The sequence below is a fragment of the Gallinula chloropus genome (assembly GCF_964237585.1).
Source record: "Gallinula chloropus genome assembly, chromosome: 3".
NCBI classification, from domain to species: domain Eukaryota; kingdom Metazoa; phylum Chordata; class Aves; order Gruiformes; family Rallidae; genus Gallinula; species Gallinula chloropus.
This window is the reverse complement of record NC_140087.1, coordinates 30040198-30062978: the sequence shown is the minus strand read 5'-3', so window position 1 is coordinate 30062978 and position 22781 is coordinate 30040198.

The following is a 22781-nucleotide window of genomic DNA, read 5'->3' as shown; positions in this document are numbered from 1 at the left end:
AGGACAGTGTGAAAACAGGTCTTTCAGAAATGCTCTCTTCTGTATATCCCCAGAGACACGCACTAGGAAGCACCCTGTATTTAAGGCTCTCTGTTAGATTCCAGAAGCTTCCCTGAATATGGGGGGCACTCCACTTTGCTGGTATAAACATACTCTGAGTGTCTGAGAAATGTTACGAAAGCTGAGGTTGTAAACGCAGCTCAGTTGTAATTGGTTCTAAGCATATGCAATGTAGCATTAAGTGATTAGAAGGAACCATATTTAATAAGGAAATGCTTAACCAATGCAGGGAACAATTAGCCTGTGCTTTTCTTTAAAATAAAAACCGTAAGGTTTTGGGTTCTCATTTTGTTCAGTTCTATGGCAACTCATAAAGTGTCTGGTTTAGGCCTGTAGCAGTATAGTTGAGGTGTGATGACAAAAAAGGGACACCAGTATCATTTTAGATTACTCCTAAAGTCAAATTTGCATCTTCTTACTTGAAGTTGTCTGTGTGACGTTCAAAGGAAGAAATATTTACAGTGAGCGCGGAGACACAATGGAACAGATTGCCCAGAAGAGTTGTGGATGCCTTCTCCCTGGAAAACTTCAAGGTCCAGTTGGATGGGCCTTTGGGTAACCTGGTCTAGTGGAGGGTGTCCCTGCCCATGGCAGGGGGGTTGGAACTAGATCTTCGTTTAAAGTCCTCTCTCAACCCAAATGGTTCTGTGCTAACATCTACGCTAAAGAGCACCCACCCTGGCGATTCTTAAGTATTGATTTATTGACTGTGCTACATGTATGTGAATCAGAGACACTGGGGCATGATTTGGAAAATAAGACAACCCCAACACAGGTGTTTGTGTAAGAGCCTCACGTTTGCAGTGATGAGCCGGGTTCTTACTTCTGAATATAGAAGTTTGGCAAGTCTGCTGGCACTGCAGGCCTTTACTGGGGTACAGTTTATTGCTCATTGCCCTATAACAGATTGAAAGAAAATTAATGGCATGAACAATTTAGAGCTGCAGTTAGTTGGCTCTTCAAAGCTGCAGGAACTCATTGAGAGACAGACAGTATCTTTGCAAAGCACAGGCACTTCACAGGGAAAAACAATGCTGTGATGACTGCCTGAATTAGTGGAAGGGACTTCTGGAGGCTTTTCATCTCATTACTGTTCAATTAATTGCTAGCCATAATCTAGACATTAATGAGGGATGCAACTGGAACTGCAAAGAAATAACATAATTAGGCCCTGAATTTAATCATTCACAAAATTACATGGAGACGCTGTACTCTTTTATTTTAAATAAGGCTAATTAGGTTACTTTTCTAATTGGATTTTTTATAGATGCTAGGATTTACTGTGTGGAAATATATCTCAGAAAATTCCCTCTCTGTCTTTCACATGTTCTTCCAGGTGTTCACTAGAATTAAGTCACTGCGCTGTAAGATTATTTTTTAAAAAACTCACTCCTTCCCTTCATGACAGATTTCTCCAGGCTTGTTTAAAGTTCTACATGATGAAATCACTAAACATGAAGGTCTATCTCTGAAAAAAACAAGGCATCACAGATTGTGTACCAAAATTTCATCTGTCAACATTTTACTAATGCTACTTGGCAATAGAATTTCTGATTGGTTTACTAAAGGTTACTTGGTTTATCAGTGTCAATGCCTAGTTACAATTGTGTGCTCTAAATGCTTGTCTGAAAAGATTTCAGTGATCCCTACCCCTACAAAATGGTGTATAATTACTTCTGTAATGCACAATTTACTACACTTTCATAATAAAACAATAAGGCTGTTTCTGTTCAGAATAAGCATGCAGAAACTAATGACTACAAAAATTCTTATTATCTGAAATGGGCAAACAAAAATCAACAATCTTTCCTCCTTTTCTTGTATTACCTTTTCCATCTTGTGTGGCAGTAATTACTTTTATGTGCAGAAACAAATTATGTTTAGTGTGATTCACATGCTTGTATGTTGCAAAATTTCCACTATATGAAATACATTTTATAAAATTGTCATAATAACTGAATGCCTTTGTCACTAGCTCACCTTATTAAAGAATTCAGTACAATGGTTTTGTATGCGATGGGCAGGTATCCTTATGCCAGGCTCATCCAGAGAGACTAACTCATGGACTGTAACAACTTCCACGCAAAAAACCTTTAGACTCAAGAACACGAACGGATAGCAACCAACCTTTCTTTCTTACCAACGAAACCAAAAAAGCTGAAGGAAAAGTTAGTCAGAAAATTTTAACATAAAAATAAGTAAATAGCTGAAAATGTTTACAAGATAAAAGTATTAACAATAGGACATGTTATTACCCTAAAAAACCCTTTTTGCTCAAACATTGCTCTTATTTTGTATCTTTGTATCCATTCTATGATTCTATGATTTTCCTGGGGAAAAAAAAAAAAGAAAATATCCTTGTCAGTACCTGTAGTTTTGCTGCAAAAATTTAACAGACTGTCAGCTGCAACAGTCAAGGTAGCGAAGCAAAGCTGAAGTAAGATGATCTGCAAATATTTGTTTCTTGAAAAGTGGCATTTTTTCCTCCATGTGCTCCTCATGCATTACCTGTTAAAATAGTTGTTTAAAAGTTAATTTTTAAATGTAACATTCTGCAAACATTTGACAGATGTATTAATAGCAGGAATTCTTATGTCATTAAAAAACACCTCTGGTCATTATGACTTTGAGGACAGAACTGATACCAGGATTGTATTTTTAAGCCTTCACTAGACCATTTATCCTTCTTTGGAAGAGAAAGGATTGTTTATACCATGCTAAATAGGTAAGGAAATAAAGCTGTTTGATATATTGAAAAAAAAAGCTGATGAAGAACTTTTCAAACTGATTGTCTTCTGGGAATACTCTTATTTTCTAATTTTTATTTTGAAAGAATCCATGTACTGTTTAATGGACATTTTAAAAAAAGTATTCAGAAAACAGTATTAAGGTTTTAAAACATATCAAAATAAACTATTTAGATTGATCTTATCTGAATGTTTGTGACCATGATTTGAGGAAGTGGGTGATGCTAATGAATTTAAACAGAAAAATAACATTTTTTTAAAATTTCATAACAAGTCCCAGTCTCTATTCTAAGGAGGTAATTTGAAATTATGTGAAATTTTATTGCTATTTTTGAAAGGCTATTAACATTTGAACTACTCAATTGCACTTTTAGAACTTCATGGTAAATCTTGGTCCCGGTGGGACGTAAGGGAACTAAAGCCTGTATTGATTTGCTTCATTTCCAAAGCAACAGGAATGAGGTCTGCTACCACAATTCCTCCAAATCATTAGAGTCCAGATAGCACAGAGGGAAACAAAACTAAACAGATGCTACATATCTTGTATTTTAGGCATGTGCTTCCATCACTTGTTTAAGCTTAGTATGCGCAGGTTGCAGATATAAACTGGGATGAACGATGAAACAGGAAGCCACAGTTCTGCCAGGTCGATTCCAGTTAATTCTTCTCAGCAATGTGTTTTTTCAGGGACAATAAAATTCAAATCAGTTTGAATTTCCTTACCACACTGGCAATTTTGCTACCAGCTCCCTGTATATTGAGAAGGCAGATGGTCTGAAATGAGCCTAATAATGCACAGAGTTAATGGTGAAATGGCTTCCTGGCGGTTTGTGATTTAGGAGTGATAATCAGCACAGCATGTGTTGATAGACGCTCGGCTTGAGGACAGGATAGATGGGGAAAAAAATACGACATTAGCAGGGACAGCCATGGACCCCTTCAGTCCCCAGGCTGCCAAAGCCAAAAACAGCAGCAGCAGAGGAAGGCGGGTTGGCAGAGCTCCCCCAGCACCACCTCGGTAAGAAGCAGCTGTGTCATGAGTTTGGAAGAAAGAGCATGGAGTAGCAGCCACGTGTGCTGCAATGTCTCCTGCTGCTCTGACCTGATGCCTTCCCTTCCGCAGAACCCAGCATCCTGGCTGAGAGGATGTGTTTCAGGGGGTTTCAGAGGAAAATGTTCAAATGGTTGTAAAAGTCCTCCCAACTGCCCAAATTGCCTGTACGTCACGTTTCAGAAGGTTCACAAGAAATGGAGTGAGCCTTGCCTGTGTGGAGAGTGAATGACTTGTTCCCACCAATGCAGAGGTGATAAAAATCAGCAGATAATAGAATGAATGTCCTGTGCTTCTGAATGCTGTAAAAGTCCTGTGATTTATCTGGGAGTTCTCTATGTATCAGTGGCATTTTTTCACCTGTGTCCAAAAGTATGACTTTACAGAAGCAAAACACCAATACTCATACATCAGGGAATAAAATATGCACAATAGTTCATCTAAAAATCCAGAGAATAGTGAATGGCCTTTCTTCTGTGAAAATGCCTGCTTAAGCTCCTACATGTAGTAGAAAGGAAGATCCCTATTGCCATGAAGTGATTTTACAGGCTATGTGACAGTCCTAGAAATTGCTGAAATGCACCTTGATCAGGGTACATATTTTTACTATTGATTTAAATAAAACCTTGAACATAATGAGAAAAAAAAAAATCCGCATGGGTTTTTATGCACATCATGATGGAGAGGAAACTTTTATGGGCAATTCTGGAAAAAAATACTCCTTAATTGACTGTATCTTGCCTGGTGGGGATAAAGAAAAAAGCACACAGAATTTGCCATTGTATTTAAGAAAAATCTTTTAAGAGCCTTCTAGCTCAGTGTGTTGCTCCCTTTTACAGACAAACAACTACACAGAACCCTGTTGCTCCATCCTGCAACACAGATTGGCTAATCTCTCATGATATTTCAGAGTTTCTTGCTGTAAATAAATTGCTTTCTGGCTGTACACATACATCCAGACATCTTGCTATGTCTATACAGATATACCATTGAATGACTGAGGTTAATACCTTGAAAGTATCAAGCTTTATAAAATTGTGTCCAGACCTTATGTTTATAAAGTCATAAACCCATTCAGATAGCATAAAATATTCTGTGATTAAAAGGTGGTTTGAGGCACCCATTTAGAGTTCCAGAATTGACTGAAATATTGGATAGACACCTTTCTATGCACTATTCTTGCTCTCTCTGATTCAGCTCTGACTGTGAGCTATACAAAATTTTCAGTCATATTCTGGTACTATTTTCCAAGAAACCATTTGACAGTTACTTTTTGGGAACCTTTCATTTGTTGTAGTTTTCAGAAACAAATCAATAGTTACTTATTCTAAGAACTATTCACCCTCAAATGTACCAACTTCCTAAAATATTTCAGAGGTTCCTCCTTCAAACCACATACTTTGAGCAACTTTCTTTTGCGCTTTTTTTTTGTGTGTTTTGAAAACCTTTCCATGCTTTAAGGGCTTACTTGATCTCACATAAAGACACAGAACTTCATGTATCTATGATGAAGGATAAAAACATCATATATTTTTCTTTATAGAAACACCAGGAATATCATACAGAATATAAAATCCAGAAGAGAGTCATGGAATACATGCAGTACGAATGTGGGTAGAACAGAATAGTTTGGATATCTGAGAACCAGTGGCGAAGTTAAGGCCATCTTCAAGGTATGAAAAAATATCTACTACATTTCCATTGTTCCATCTCGTGTCCATCACCTTTCACACCTTGATCCTTCATGCCCAAAAATTCTGTCTCCGTCTTGTCTGCAACCCAGAAAGTGGTTGCAAACAATAACAAGATCCCCTCTTAGATTTCTCTTAAGAGTGAAAAACCACAGTTGTCTCTGCATCTTGATCATCATGTGCCACTGACCTTGGAATTGATCTAGTACTAGGAAGGCCAAAACTGGACACGAGGCTCCAGGTTCAGTTTTGCAGATGCTGAATGGAGCAGACCAATCACTTTCCTTGACTTAATGTCTACACTTTTCTTAATTGCAGTATGAAGTTAACTTTCTTCTTTGCAAGAATACATTTCTGACTGATCCTTAACTTGCAGTCATAAGTATCTCAAGGCCCTTTTCTGCAAAACTCTTTTCCACCTCCTAGCACCCAGCCTGTTCTGCTACAGGGGATTATTTAGTCCCAGGTGCCTAGTTGTGAATGGCAGACCTCCCTTCAAGCACATACACCTGAGTTGGTATTGCTTTCCAAGGATGCAGGCCATCTTGTCTAGTAAGTACTTTTGCATGTGTATGCATGATCATTAGTATCCACAAAGTATGTTCTAGCTCCTCTGATCCAGTCACTTATTTAACAACTCTTCAATAGCCAGCACCTCATTTTTTCAGGAGTCACTTGGAGCACTCTTTTGTGCTCTGTCCCCTACTCCAAAACTCTGACTTGTGGATGAAGTTATCTCTGTCTGCCTGCTGCAACAGCTCTGATTATCTTGATTTCTCCAGAAAGACAGAAATAGAAGACCGTGCGCCTCTGAAGAGCCATCAAAGGCAAGAAATGAAGCTTCTGGAAAATGGAAAGACTGCCAGCAGGTGAACCCAGGTACCCTTGTTACTTATAATAAATTAACAAGACCTCCATGTATCTATGGATTGAGTAAATAGCCCTAGAGTTTTTTGCTACATATCAAGTCTCATGTTGAAAGTTATGACTTTTTTTTCTTTCTTCCACAGTTGACATGCTTTAGAATTGGATTTTATTTTATTAAGTGGTCTGATTACTGGTGCATAGGAATTGCAGCAAAGATTACATTTTAGGAACATGGGTATCACTCTGCTTTTGTCTGATCTAACACCTCCCTGAATACTGCTGTCTTGTTGCCAATGCTGTAGTATGAAAGACAAGGTCTTGTTGCTGCTCCCTAATTATTGTTTGCTTCCTGTAACCAGAGAGAATATAAAAGGGGAGATACTCCCTGTACTGATTCAGTTATTTGAATTCAGGAACACAGGCAGGTCAGAGGAGAACATATCTGAAGCTATGCCTCCATTACTACAGCTTCTGTGTCTGAACTGCTGTTGCTAGGAGTGTAAAGTGGTCAAAAATTGGAGTTCAACAGGTCCAACAGTATGAAAATATAACATCTGATACTGTGGGTTCCACAGGCATGAATATTATTTTCATTCATTCAATCTTCTTCACTTGACTCTTACAGCATGCTGAAGAGCCACTACTAAGGTTTACTCTGAGGCACACCTCAGGATGCTTTTTCATATTTGATACTGCCAATCAAGACCCCAGCTTTCATGGTTCATTGCAAAGCCTTAGCTTTGGAGGAAGATGTAGCTCAAGTGGTTGACTGAACTTTGCTAAGGATGTCTACTGAGTAAATGTCATTCCCCAAAGCATGAACTCCTCTGTTTGTCAGGTAATTCAAACATTGTACCACTGGGAAAGATTTTAAAATAAAAGAAGACATCTATTTTATTCCATTCATGTACTGGAAACCAATCCAATAAAAACTGTGAAAAGTGGCAGATTTCTTGTGCTACAGTTTAACACTCAAGTCTCGCTGGATGTCTCGCTGAGGGTGGAGCTGAAGAGACCTATGCCACCTTCTGCTTTCTCTGTTAGGGCTTCCATAAAATGCAGCTAAAGGCAAAGTATAGGGGGTTTCAACCCTATTCCTCTTTGAATATATGTTCATTTTATTATATATTTGTACTAGTAGGTACCTTTTTGGTCGACATATTTGATTCAGTTGGTGATCTAAAAATCTTGTATTTGTTCAGGATCAGGGTCTGTTTTCAATTTTAAAAAACTATCAGCACTGAACACAAAGTAATGAGATCTCTTATAAAGGAATTGCTTCTCAGTGAACTGAACACTTGAAAAGAATGAAAAGAGGGGGAAAAAAGGAATAATTTTCAACATAAATTTGCCCCACAATTGCTTCAGTACCTTCTTACCTTTTGCTCCATTGCACGTGATTTATTTTGAGTGATGAGTCTGCAGAATAGGCACAGGTGTCTGGAAACAGGGTGCAGCAGTTGCAATGTGAACTTACCACACTAGCAACTAGCCATGCCAAACACCTCTTCAGTAAGACTTAAAGCCTATTTGTCTACATGGCTGACCACGCTGATGAATAGAACAAACACATCATTGGGCAATTTTATGAAGTGGAGGGAGAAATTGTCTCAGTAAATGACTTTCATCCTCAGTTCTTTCTTTTAGTAGCGTCAGCAGAACCCTCCTCCTTTTAACCTTCCTTTTGAAAATATCTGCTATTATAATAAACACAAGTAGAACTAGAATGCCTGGCCTTCTATTCCAAAACTCACCCTATTTGCCAGGAAGAGCACTGCCTTAATCTTGTTTTTATTAAACATTATTCTTTCTCTGATTTTTCTGTGGTTTCCAATTCCCCACTGTAAAGGCATTAAGAGTGGAAATAAGGGCATGAGAAAAAAATTTAAGATGAACCTAGAAGACATAAAGAGCAAAACAAGAGGTTTGTGTTCTTGAGTTCTAGAGAATAATTATTGTAGAAGGATGAAGAGACAGATTTATACAAATTTGCTGCAAAAATGTCACTATTAATGACATGAAATTACCAAAACTGTAAATGTGATTATGATGAGTCAGTTACACAGATCATTCTTCATAAGCTGTGCCCACTCAGAAAACCATAACTGATTTATAATCACAAAATACAAAGGTATGCATTTGGGAACAATGATCTTAAATTATAACAATGAAAGAAAAGAAACGACATAGTATATCTGGAGTTGGGAGGGACCCATGAGGGTCATCGAGTCCAACTCCTGGCTCCACACAAGATCAGCCAAGTCAGAGCATGTGACTGAGTGCATTGTCCAGATGCTTCTTGAACTCAGCCAAGCTCGGTGCTGTGACCCCTTCCCTGGGAAGCTTGTTCCAGTATCCAACCACCTTCTCAGTAAAGAACCTCTTCCTAACATCCAAAGTAAATCTGCCCTGTTGTACATCATACCATTCCCTTGGGTTCTACCACTGGTCACCAAAGAAAACTCATTGACAGTGCAATACTCTGCACTGCAAACTGCCTGTAAACACAGGACGGAAGTAAATGAACCCAGTTCTTCAATTGTTCTCTGTTGTAAGTGAAATTAAAATGGAAAAAACGCGTTCCCCAAACATTTCCTTCTCATTTCTGCTGTGGAACTGAAATGAAATATAGGAAGCACCGAGGTGAATTTGTGCTATGATTTGATTTTTTTCTTAGTCTAGTGGGTGAATAAGTAATTTTCTACATTATTAATTTTTAATTCTAATATGCGGTGGCTCAACAAGCTAGCTTAAAAAGTAAACCATGTTTTAATGCTTATTTCAGAAACCAATTGTTTTATGAAAAGAAGGCTTATATTCTATAGGTACTGTCCTGTAGTACCAAATTTGTGGTTATCATCATGGCTGGAGTAACCTAAGAGTTGTATTTTAAAATGAAGACAAATATTGAAATGCTAGTTTAAACATTAAAATTTTGCTCCATGTCAGAATGAGTTTGAATGTTGTATCCATCTCTGGAAGCTTCTCGTTGCTCTGATCATTTATTGACAATACTAAAATTGCTTTTGAGTAGTGGGAGGCAGTGTCAGTCCTAGAAATTTCTAAAATGGACAGCTCCCAAGGGAATCTCATTATTATAGCAAAGTAGCTATCAGCTACTATGTCCTTCACCTATAGCAGAACCCATCAAGTCTACCTGGCCACCACTGGGAAGAGAAGCCATATGTTTGCAGGAAGAGCATTGTTCAGGGACAGCTGGTCTTGCCTTGTGGCTCAAGTCTTAGCCTGTGGTGGTAGAGCAAACCCACACATCCAAGCTCCACTTTTTCCCATGGTCTACTGAGACTCTGGAATGGACCCTTTGCAGCCATGACCTAATCCTGCCCCTGTAACCTTAGAGCAATGTTCTGCCTACACTGCTAAGAAACTCTGATCTAGCTTTACTGGGGGAGCACCCCTGACATTAGCACTTAATTTTCTTTGGACTTCAGAGATCAGAAATTATCCAAATAGCTACTTAAACGAAAGGAAGAGAAGCAGCTATATATAGATTTTGGCTGATAAAGGTAATATACAAAGAGTAAAACTGTAGAAAAATAAATGCAGGAATGTCAGAGGTTTTCAGCCTGTGTACTAAACCAGAAGATGTAGAAACAGCCAGGAGGGAAACACAGTACTAGATCAACAGTATTTGTGTTTAGAAAAACAATATTCTGACAAACACACATACAATAATCTAAGAGGCAAATATTTTCTTTCTGCATTGCAAAATGCTTTTGAATGTACTAGTAACAAATGTCTCAATTACATTCATAACAGCAACTATATTTACTAAAGTTTTCATCTTGAAGTTGTAGCGTAAAAGAAAAAAAGCCTGAGATTTTTATTTTTTTTTTTTGTCTGTGATTTCAGTTTCTTTTCCTCTTGCCTGTATGTCTGCTTATCACTGTACCTGAAAGAATCCTGGGGAACTGCAAAGACATTCATGTACATTCATTATTCCCCCTGCAGCTATATATCTTTTCTGTGCTGGTTTTGTTAAGAATTCCAAATTATTAACTCTACATGTTTTGCATGGAAATGGAATAGTCTCAGAAAACTGTATTTCGATATTGCAAATGTCCTTTTTTTTTTTAAATGGAAATATATTTTACGCTCATCCAAATAATGGAAACAAGCAAATCACCTCATTTATGACCTCCATTGAAACTAAATTTGTTTAAAGTTCTAAAACATGCAGTAAACTCCTGACACGTGTTTATAAAAACAGGATTCTGTCTTAAACTTAAGAGGTTATATTAAATGAACTGATCTAAACAAATCAACAGAACAGAACAGACTGCTTTAGTGTGGGTCTCCCAGAGGGTCACAAGTTCTGTAAGCAAAACTGCTCTAGTGTGGGCTCTTCTCTCCACAGGGCCACAGATCCTTCCAGGAGGCTGCTCCAGCTTGGGCTTCCCAGAGGGTCACAGCCTCCTTCAATTGCCTTCACCTCCTCCAGTGTGGAGCCTGCTCCAGTGCCTGGAGCACCTCCTAACCCTCCTTCTTCACTGTACCTTGGTGTCTGCAGTCATTCCTTTCACATATTCTCACTCCTTGGTGTTTCCCCCCCTCACTCCCCCCACCCCTGAAATACCTCGTGGGCTCGGCCTCGGCCTTGGCCAGCAGCAGGTCTTTCTTGGAGCCAGCTGCTATGGGCTCTGTCAGATGTAGGGGAAGCTTCTCACAGAAGCCACCCCTGCAGCATCCCCCTACTACCAAAACCTGGTCATGCAAACCCAATACACAAAAACAAAGGAAATTTAGGAGATTTTTTCCTCCATGGAATTAAAGGTTTAATTTCTGCTTAGCTCTAGAACAATCCTGACTTCAAAGAAAGTCAAAAGTGGTTTAGAAAGAGCATGTGCTTTCTTCTGGTGGAAAGAGAACTGAATCTCAGTACTTCACTGATATGTTAATTAATATTTATATTTCTTTCCATTTTACCACACTTGCCCATAATTAACTTTATTAACTGGATTGATATGATGCCTAATACTTTATATCAACTACAGTAGAGTTTTAAAATGTATGTGTCCAATGTAAATTTTAAACACTAAAATATCTCACCTGTTGCTCAGATAGTTATAGACATCTTTTTAGGCAGGTTATTAATGGAAATACTTCCTCATTAGCTAAATATCCTTGCACTATTTCTTTCCTGCATTGGGATAATATGAGGATGGTCTTGCTCTTGCACAAACAACCAAAGGGTAAAGAAGAGACTCAAGGAAGAAGCATAGTATAGGTTGATTTGAAACAAAAGGGTTTTCTTTTCCCCACAAAAAATTAAGAAATTAGAGACATAAGACTATCCCTGAGATAGTTTTAAGCTATAAAATAACAGCTTCAATACTTTCATAAAATAAATAAACTTTCCTAATGGAAACTATTTTTTTATTCAATAACTATTTCTTGAGATAAATTGGGATAAAATCAATTACAGAATCATAATCCTTGCTGTTTTCTTGCTTTATGTTTTCCTCACATAAACAAAATTGTGATCAGATTTCTTCTTAAAATTATTTCAGCAATACACAACACAGGGATGTGGTTTCCAGAGCTTCACCTCCCACCAGATCTCTGAATACCCTCTGTGGACAGGTCTCCACCCCATTCTCTTCTTCTCTAATGTGGCCAGTAGGTCTAGGGAAGTGATTGTGCCCCTGTACTCAGCAATGGTGAGGCCTCACCTTGAGTACTGTGTCCAGCTCTGGGCTCCTCACCATAAGAAGGACACTGAGGTCCTTGAACACGTCCAGAGAAGGGCAATGAGGTTGGTGAAGGGGCTGGAGGGCAAATCCTATGAGGAGTGGCTGAGAGAGCTGGGGATGTTTAACCTTGAGAAGAGAAGGCTGAAGGGAGACCTTATCACTGCTTACAACTACCTGAAGGGAGGTTGTAGAGGGGTGGGTGATGGTGTCTTCAGCCAAGTGGCAGGTGATAGGAGAAAGAAATGTCACAAGCTGCGCTAAGGTCGGGGTAGGGACTGACAGGGCTGTAGGTGCCTCTGGGGACTTAACCTTGTCATACTGGTCATTCAAATGCCTGCTCAGAACAGATTTTCAAAGTCTTATACTTTTAGAGATTTAAAAAACTAACAAACAAGCAAAAACTGAAAACACCTTATGTCAATAAAGCTGTCCTTGCTTTCTACTTTTCCTGACATATACAATATCGACGTACTTTGACAGGCAAAATGATGTGACATGCACAATTCTGTTAACAAAAGAATTGTCTAGTTTGAATAACTACTAAATTCTGATAGATTATTTCAATTAATTCTTCTTTAAAATGGACTAGTCTAACAAATTGTAAGACTTAATGTGTTGAAAAAGATTTAGGGATGTCTGTACACAAAATATTATGTTAGTCAGTTAGGATTACTTTTCTGCTTGAACTACTTCGCACAAGTAAGGCATTATCAGCTTAATTGTTGGCAGCTTCTCTTCTGAGGTGTTGAATCTCAGACTGGAGGCTATTGTTATGCAGACAGCTTTCCTGGGCTGTAAATTCTGCACTTTGACTTTGAATAAAACCACTGGTTTCTTTTAAATCAGTCTGGTTTGTCTTGTATCAGTCTCTTAACAGTAACATCCTAGTACCTTTCTCTGCCACATTAAATGAAATAATTAGCATCTTTCATATCCCATATACTTTACTGTAGTGGAAAAAAAAAATTCTCCTCTACATTCACACAAAAAGTTCCTAGCTCTTCTCAGTTCCCAGCAATCTCAAACTGAATGTGTTTAACTTCTGCCGAGCAGTGACCTAAGTTATATTTATGGATATTATATATTTTTGTTGTTGGAGTGTTGTAAATTTCAAGGGCCTGCACCCTCGTAGGAAGATCTTCATTCTGATAACTGTTTTGGGTCCTTTTACAACTTGATGCTATTTCTAAAATGTTGCTTATATCAGTCTTGCCACTGAGTTGCAATATTTTTATCCCAAAGTTCCACACACACACACACAATTTTTCCTTGTTCTTTTCTTTCTTTTACAGTTATTGCATTTTTGCCTTAGTATCTTTTTTTTTTTTTGGGAACTCTTGAGCTTGCACTAATTCATCTTCCCTCACTCTGCTTATCCTGTCATGTGTATACATAATACTTCCTTCCTCACTGTCAACTCACACAATTTTTGATGGAAGGTCTTCTTTTCCGTGATTAAAATGAAGGAGAGATCTCCGCTCATACAGAAATATACTGATTGGGCACAGGCTGAGACTTAGAGCCTTGTACTATTTAGCAACACTGTTTTTCTGCAGACTGACAAAGATGAATGCAGAGGGAAGTGGAGCTACACAAAGTAAAAGAGGAAGCAGTGGCAAGACAAGTGCACGCTGGTTTTTGCAAGTTGTTTGCTGTCTACAGTCATCTGTCTACACAGCCAGAGAAAGAAGAAGAAAACAAAAATATCTCTGTAAAAGTCTGACCTTTATTCCTGACTTATCTCCATAGTAACCAGAAAGTATAAGGCATCAGAAGAGATGCCTCAGACTACTTCAGCAGAGGTGTTACTTGATTCAAATGTGTATATCAAAGGGGTTGGAATACTTTCAGCTGATTGCTTAGGCTGCATTTTGTAGAGTAGGACTGAAAATAATTTTGCAATGCTACCCCATTTCCATTGCAGACAGTGTAATCCTGAATATGATAGGAAAGAAAAACTTTTGTCAGCATTTCAGATATAGGATATATCACCCTTCAATACCTGATCATGATGTTAAACATATGGACATATGTCCATGGCACTCCAGGAAGAAGCATGTGTTCCAGGTAAGGCAGCTATGGATCTCAATAAATTCTTTAGAAATTTCTTTCTAAGAATTTAGGATAACACACTGTCCAAACTAGGAACAATTTAATGCAGCTGACACAATGTAGTTGATGTTTCATTCCTTTAATTACTTGGGAACTGGCAGAATATTTCATATCACAGAACATAAATATTATGCTGCTGCTTTTAGCCATAGCGTCAAATACAATATGGTGTTTCTCCAATATTAGCAAATTAAACTGCATGTGTAATATTGCTGAGAAATGCCCTCACAGCTTCTCCTTTATAAAGTTACTCAGCAAGATTTGTTTTTTTCAAGCAGATATTCCTTCAAGTAACATTTAAAAAAAAAAAGTGCACACACACAAATGTTTTGCTGATACTCTAAATGGATTTCATTTCATACAAAGAGCTAAATCAAAGCAACAAAGTCTTTTACAGACAGGTAATCCAGGAGGTTTTCAGACATATTTGTTTGAGGAATGTAGAACAGAAGTCCTTATAAAGGTTTCCAAGTTTGCCATTGGCCGTGCCTAGAATTCTGTGAGTGTTTTGTTGTTTATGAACTGTTCAAATAACACACATCAGGTGTGTTAGACATTGGTCTTCATAACTCTACTGAAGAACTTCCCTCAGACATTTCAGAAGTCACCGGTCCCACTCTTCCAGGTTCTTTACATTAGTGCCTGACCTTAGCTAGGAGGGTAGCTGTTCCAAGATAGACCAGTTATCATTATATTAACCACTCCTGCCTCTGAAATGTCACTATGCTTCAGATACTGTGAAAAACCTCATGTATAAAAACAGGTGGAAATGAATTTCGTTCATGTTTTTCTTTTCTATAACTGTAGTTCATAGGTGACCCACAAGTACTCAGACACAAAGGTCTGAAAATCATCTTGTTAGTGTTCTGTAAGATTTCTCATTGTGCGAGGCAGATTTTTTTTACCTCACCTTGACTTCTCAAAACCCTTTTGAGTGCTTTGTCTCTTAATGGCTAAATCTATCATTTGAGATAAACATCTGACAATGTTTACTGGCAAAAAATATACATAAGTTGAACCTATTTCTTACCAAAAAGCACAAAGTTGAAGCTATGACACGTTGTTCATGAAATATTTCTTTCCATCAGCCAGGTACAACTATAATCAGACATTTATTTGTAAATCATGTTGACAGAGTGAGAATACAATATTCAGAGTTACATAACAGCATGTAGGTAAATCTCTATTTGGGCATGAAACAACATAGATCTATAACTACCACAAACTTTTCAGTGCCAAAACAAATAAGGAAACCACTTTATTGCTAACCACAGTTCCACCCACAAATAATACTGATTCACTCCTTTATCTAAAATGAAAACAGACAGTTTCTTCAGAAATATCATTATATTCCACACACTGTCATGTCTAATACCAGTAAATGCTGCTTGGCTGTTTAGCACTCTACTCTGCTTCAAATTGTCTGCATCTCAAGCTGCATGCCTCTATGAACTCTCTCTCAGAATCTAACTCAAAAATTCATTACAGAATAATACAATAATTTAGGTTGGAAGGATTTTCTGGGAATCACCAAGTCCAATTTCCCAGTTAAGACAAGGCCAGCTGCACAGTTAGAATCAATTCCAAACTTAGATTAGATAACTCACATTCACATTCAGAGTGCTGGCGTTTGCCTTCCCAAGTCACCATTACGTGTGATGAAGCCCTGCTTTCCTGGGAATGGTTGAACACCTGCCTGCCCATGAGCAGTAGTGATGGAATGCCTTGTCTTGCTTTGCTTGTGTGTGCAGCTTTTACTTTACCCATTAAAATGTTTTTATCTCAAGCCATGAGTTTTCGTCCTTTTACTCTTCCAATTCTCTGTCCCATCCCATCATGGGGCAGTGAGTGGCTGTGTGGCACTTAGTTGCCAGCTGGGGTTAAATCATAAAATTTGTAGAATCTCATCTTGTAGCTGTGGCCAATATATTAGTTAGAAAATGAAGGAACCAAAAGCAGATTTGTAGTGGATAATATTTTTCAATTTGTAGGTTAAAAATAAAGTTGCTAAATGAGTTGAGGACAATTTGCACAGATTTTCACAATTTCTAGTGGTTCTCAGAGAAGATCTATTTAAATTACTGCTTTAAATATTTGAGTATCTGATAGTTAAATGATGTGTGTTTGAAAGTTTTGTTTGCAAGCTGATTCCAGATTAAAGATGTTCACAGTAGTGGACTGAACCCAACAGTCATTTTTTTAGTACGGAGGAGATAGCTTGCAGCAACAAACAATAGCTTGTTGAAAGCTTATAGAAACACAAGTAAGTATGCTAGTACTATTGACATACCAGGTGTTATTTTTGTACTGCCACATCTTTAATCAGAATTAATTTCATTTATAATATGTAAAGTTATAGTGTTTATTATGTGTAGGATTAATTTTAGAATCTGCAAAATTATTCAGTTAATTTGTAAATATGTTGTAACTTTATCCTCAACCAGAAGAAACTGTCTTTTTGATCTGTGAAACAAATGTTAGAGCTTGGAATTATTAAAAAATGTTCCCCTAGAGAAAACCCAAACTTATTATTTCCTTCTTGAAATGAATTTAATTATACACAATGGAAAGAAATGCTTCAAGGTTATTTCAAATTTCTTGTATAGTACAGAAAAATCTTATGAGTGTTTTTTTCTTATTAGATTCTTTTAAGGGCAGAAAAGTTCAGAGAAGCTACAAAGAAACCAGCTCTGAACATCTGCACTTTAATCTATTGCTTCTTTACTGAGATCTCAAAGGTAAACCCCTTTTCTTTGGTTTTTAATTGTATACAGATTGCCTTTTTCATCATAACATGCAATTACTTCCATTTTTTCTTCAGTTATTTCTGCTATTGTAGCAAAACATAAACGTAGTAAACATCACATATGTTTTCTTAAAAATGCTACAGTTTATATGATAAGCTGTTTCTTCTCATTTTTGTGTAAGATAGTGAAATACATACTTACCTAAGTTCATACAGAAAGCTTGCATTATTGCTCAAAAGATAAATTGTGGGCAATTGTTTATATAGAGAAATATGCTGCCATAGCAATAGGTACGAAATATTTCTGGTGGCAAAATTTCTGAGTAAGTGAACATCTGAAGTTGAATAACTAAGGGGAAACAAAGAATCCACATAAAGAATTAATTATGACCTTATAGTTACATGATTTAATCTCTAAAGCATTCATTTTCGAAACTCCAGTTTAAGATCTGCTTCAAAGATCAATATGACCGCACAGAAAAACACAGCACTGCTTACAGCTACCCTGGGGTCTGTCACACTGAACAAAATAGTATGCACTGCAGAATTGTGTTGGGAGAATACAGGGGTGAAAGAAGCTGTATTTTGGATGTCATGCAGGTCCATTTAAAACCCAGGTTTGCAGACATACTTTTTTCTTTTTCCGCATAATTACACTTAATTACTGTCTAGAAACAGGATGATCCCAAACCTGACACCTGTTTGTAACAGTGAACAAGATAATAGAATGGAAGAGTTTACCAAATTTGGGCTCTGAAATGCAGTTTGCCTAGAATGACTTGAACCAAAATCTTAGCCTGCAAAATTCAAATCTGGTGTTTAAACATCAATTCCACTAATGTAGCTTCATCATTTGTGAGCTTCTACCAAAACATTCCTATCTCTTTTTACCAAGAGAGGAGAAAGACATTGCAAAACAGAGGAAAAAGCACCTCAAAAATATGATGATAAAGACTGTAAGTGTTATTGTTTTATTTGTAATGCTTGATATTACCTGTGTTGTCCTCGTGTCCCTCTGTCTCATTTAGAAAAGGGTTGGCTCAGAAAAGTTAGTATCGTAGAGTTAGTTGCTAAGCTGATTCCATGTCTACCAAGGTAATTACAAGTTACTTGTTCTTCAAACACTCATAGTTAAATAGGAAGTTTTACACTTGAATTGTTTTATTTGCCTTAAGAACTTTCTGAAATGTAACTTAACTGGATATAGGCTAAAGGTAGTCATTAAAGGTTGTTTATTATTTGTTTATATTTTCATTGTAACCCCCCCCACCACCCCAGATTTTCTAATGGTCTAATAGTCCTGGGAAAATCTGAAGAATGACTCTCTGTCTATTAAAGAAAGGATGTAGAATTGCACTTGTTTTCCTTCTCTTGCTCTTCGGTTCTTCCTACTCTCTTCTCTCACAATGCACTCAGCTCAGGATCACTTTTGTTCCCAGTTTCCATCCTGTGTCCTGCCAGCTGCAACTGCAAATATATTCAAGTCTTGTATAATGAGACAAAGAAAATACAAGTATAGGTGTGATCAGCCTCACACTGCTGCCCCCATCCCTTTGCATTTGCCCTTTCTCTATCCCCACACTGAAACACACTGTGCCTGGGAGAGTCTGAGGAATCTGTGTAGCCTGTTATGGAGAATTAGACCAGACGAGTCCAAGTTAATAAGGTCACATAGATTGTTTTCCTTGTTGTTCTGCACAGAAATGGGACAGAATCTTTTTATTTTCAAGCATGCATCAGGGCAGCAGGTCTTGCCTGTTCTATGCAGACAGTGTAAGTTTTCCTTTCTGAGCAGGTATCACTTCGCTAATTTTTGATCACTTCTACCATAGGTATGATGGTAAAAACTGATCAGGAGGAGCAGAATAAAGCACATGATCTCAGGAGATCAGGGCAAACTGAGTGTTTTCCTACTAGCATGATGCTCTGATCTTAGCAGGTGAAAATTTATGGGCTTTCTTTATATTTGCTGCTTCACATCCTGTCTTTGTGCTTCCTAGCTCATTTTGCTTTCTTTTCTGCAGTAGCTGTGCACTAGCATGGAGAGGTAAACCTCCATCTTCTCAGCAAATCTCCAAAACATTTTGCATTATAGTATACTGAGCTTGAATAGAACAAGTTTACTATTCCTGAAAGTAGCAGAGTCTGTTATCTAGAGCCATCCTTCAAGTCTGGATAACCCCATGAGCAACTGCCTTATCTCTGCATTTCTACTGTGACATAGCCAGAATTCAGAGTGGGCTTTGTACTATGCAAAGCCTGAAAAAACGAGATAAGAAGACATAACAAGAACTTAGGAGACAAATATAGTGTTCTTTTTTTTGCAGTTATGAAATTTATTTTGTCACCTGTTTTCTGTCTCTGCAGCCTGGTCTGTAGATTTGTTTCATACAGCCTGTCTAAATGACAAAAACATTGTCTCCTAGGAAAAGAAAAAAATATTAAAAATAGTGGGAAAAGGATGCAAAACTTTCATGAAGGTTAGAGGTTAACCTAAATCTTACTTATTGGGATTTTTTTACATTCCTTTTAGTCTAACTTTTCTCCCCTTGGATAGGTGGCTTAAACAAAGCTAGAGTCTTTGAAGCAATGTTTCCTTCCAATTTGATCGACACCAAAACTGACTGAGAGGTGCCACTGAGGCAACATAATGTTCTCTTGCCTTCTGGTGATAGGAATATGAACATCTGCAGAGCATTTGCCCCTCACAGAACCACAAAGTACCGGAGGTGAGAAGATCCTCCTGGAGATCACCTAATCCAATCCCCCTGCACAAACATAGTCACCTGCAGGAGGCTGCACAAAATCTGTGTCCATTCAGATTTTGAGTATCTCAAGGGACTGACACTCCACAACCTCTCTGGGTAACCTGTGCGAGTGTTTCGCTACCCACACAGTAGGAAAGTGTTTTCTTATGTTTAAATGGAAGTACTATGTGGAATATATATATGTGTGTGTGTGTATATATATAGAGAGAATTTGTTTCTCCATGACATCTTGAAATTCACTAATCTAAAAATTTTATCAGATGGTAATTCTTACATGAAGTCAGTTATTTGGCATAGAAGAACTTCCATCAAGTTAGTTACCTTGGCATTTTTTTATACTGATATCATGGCACAGAAAACTCAAGAAATGTAACTTCTTATGTGTCAGGAAACCCTAACTCATTTTTTCTCCTCAGTAAAAAGGACTATCAGCATATTAGATTGCTGATATGAGCTAGCCCATAGCTGAAAATCTGAAGAGGTATTTTTTTTCTGTCTTTTAATGATTTTCAAGGAACCAAACTTTCCTGAAGGAGATGATAAAATTAGCAAAGTGGTCTCCAGATTTTCACCTGGGATTAATTTCCACAAGAAGCTGGGAGGGGCTGCCAGGGCAGCTGATCCAAACTAGGCAGAAGGGTGTTGGATACCATATGATATCATGCTCAGTATATAAGCAGGGATCTGGTAGAGGAGGAGTTGCCATTACACAAAGACAGCCTGGTCATTGGGTTCTGAGCAGTGAGCAAATTGCATTGTGTATCACTCATCTTGTATGTTCTATTGTAAGTACTGCAGTTGTTTTGCTCTTCCTGTGCTGTCCTATTAAACTATCCTTATCCCACACCACAAGTTTTACCTTTTTCCTCTGATTCTCATCCTCATCCCAAAGGATAAAGAGAAGGGGGAGGGAGGAAGTGGCTATGTGATGCTTTGAAGTGGATGTGGCATAAACACTCCAAAACAATAATATTTATATAATAAATAATCTCATATGCAAGGCAAAAAAATAGTCTTTCGAGAAGAAAGAACACAGGTGAAATTGTTTTATCTGCAAAGGGTAAAAATGTAATGGGGTACCAGAGAAAAATTATCTGCAGAATTTTTAGAGTTTGTGGTGAGGGAAACAGCAAAGAAGGAGAATAGTGGCTGCCATAGTGTTTCAGTGCTACCTCAGTGCATAAAATTTTGGGTAGGACGGTTGGTATGTTGCTCACATACTGAAATGATATTAAAAAATGAAGTGCAACTATGGTTCACTGTGCACTTGGCTTTGTGAAGATCTACTGTTTTAACTTTCAGACATGGATATTTCTATCATTATTAAAGATGTATACTAAAGTCTTTCCTCTGATAAATATGCCATGACTATTCTAGCAGCTGAGAGAGAGAAATGTGAAAACATTTCCACCGCATTGATCTGTTCATCAGTGGACACAAATACTGGATATCATGTCCCTGGTCCTTCTAGGTTTTAAGGTATCTTTTAACCATTTCTATGATTAACAAGTCTCCACTTTGAAATATAATTTTCTCTCTCTCCATCAGTTCAAAAACACGGTTGAAATGCACAGATAGATTACAATGGTTCAGGTTTTGCATATCCTAGAGGAAACATCTTTAATCTTCTTGATTATAGTGGGTTTTTTACCATCTATTCTAAATTATGAATCATAAAATAGTCACAGATAACTCTGCTGCAGAGCCAATGTAATATTAAACTGTTGTGGACACATGACTACATCAATACATATTAAAGCACATGAATTAAAGTTTATGATGATTTTATACGGCAGTAAGAAGACATATGGAACCTGATCTGATGAACTTTCATTACTGTGGACAGATGCTACTTGCCATTGCAAAAAGCTTGATTCTGTAAACAGATCTGCTGGCCCTTCAGTGGCTTTGAACCAACACCAGCTGTTGTGACTGCAACATATCGTAGAAGGAGTCCCAAGGTCTGCTTTACTGTTCTGCCAGGCTGTATCATTTGTAGTGAATGTCAGATGAGCTTATGTTGTATATTTTTACCTCTTAGAACTACTTAAAACAACATCTTAAACCATTCCATCTCAATATATAACCTATACCCATTCTTGCCCATCAATTCTGAACATTTTTGTTTACTCGTAATTTTAATTTTGGCTAGTTAAGCACTCCTCTTCTTGAAAACATATTTAATATGTATACAATAATATTGCTAATGCCACATTTGGAATAGAGAAGTGATTGATATGAGTCTGAACAATTTGATGTTTTAATACTGAAAAACTACAGGCTTCTGGTTTTTAAATTTGAACTCCTTTTAATGCATCAGTGTTAAAATAATGCAAAAGAGGTCCATCTTGCTGTACTATATCCTATGTCATTTAATTTGAGGGTTTAAAAAAATCCTTAGAGAATAAAATAGAACTATACTTCAAACACAATGGGAAAGGTATTAACTGGGTAAATTGCCTTTTCTTGTGGTCTCCATTAGAAACTCTAAAATATTAGAAAGCCCAAATTGAATTACAGAAAGAGAATGGTAATTGATATTTATAAACTTAGTAGTATAAACAGTCCTTTGAAGCCCTAAAATGATACTTTCTATTGCTTGAGTTTTCTGGTGTTGTATAATATATAATAAGAAATCCATTATTTTCCTAAACTAATTTACATTATTTTGCCAGTCTTATTTTCCCCTAAAAACATTTTGATTATACACATGGGCAGATGCCATTGTAACTTCCACTTTCCACATAAGACTAATTATACCTTTGGCACTGGCTGTTCACAGTAAATACTGGAAGGTAACAAAAAGAAAGTTTATTTCTGGACATCACAGTTCAGTCTTTCCTAGGCGATATAATATTGCATGGAATCTGTAAACTTTTCCAGTTCCAATCTTTTTGGGAATCTTCCTTGACCATTTCTTTTTAAATTAATTCATCTGGATACTAGAATATCATTGAAGTTTTTTGTTTATAGGCAAGTCTGTCTAAAAAAATGTATTGAAAACCTGACACAACTGTTTGAACTC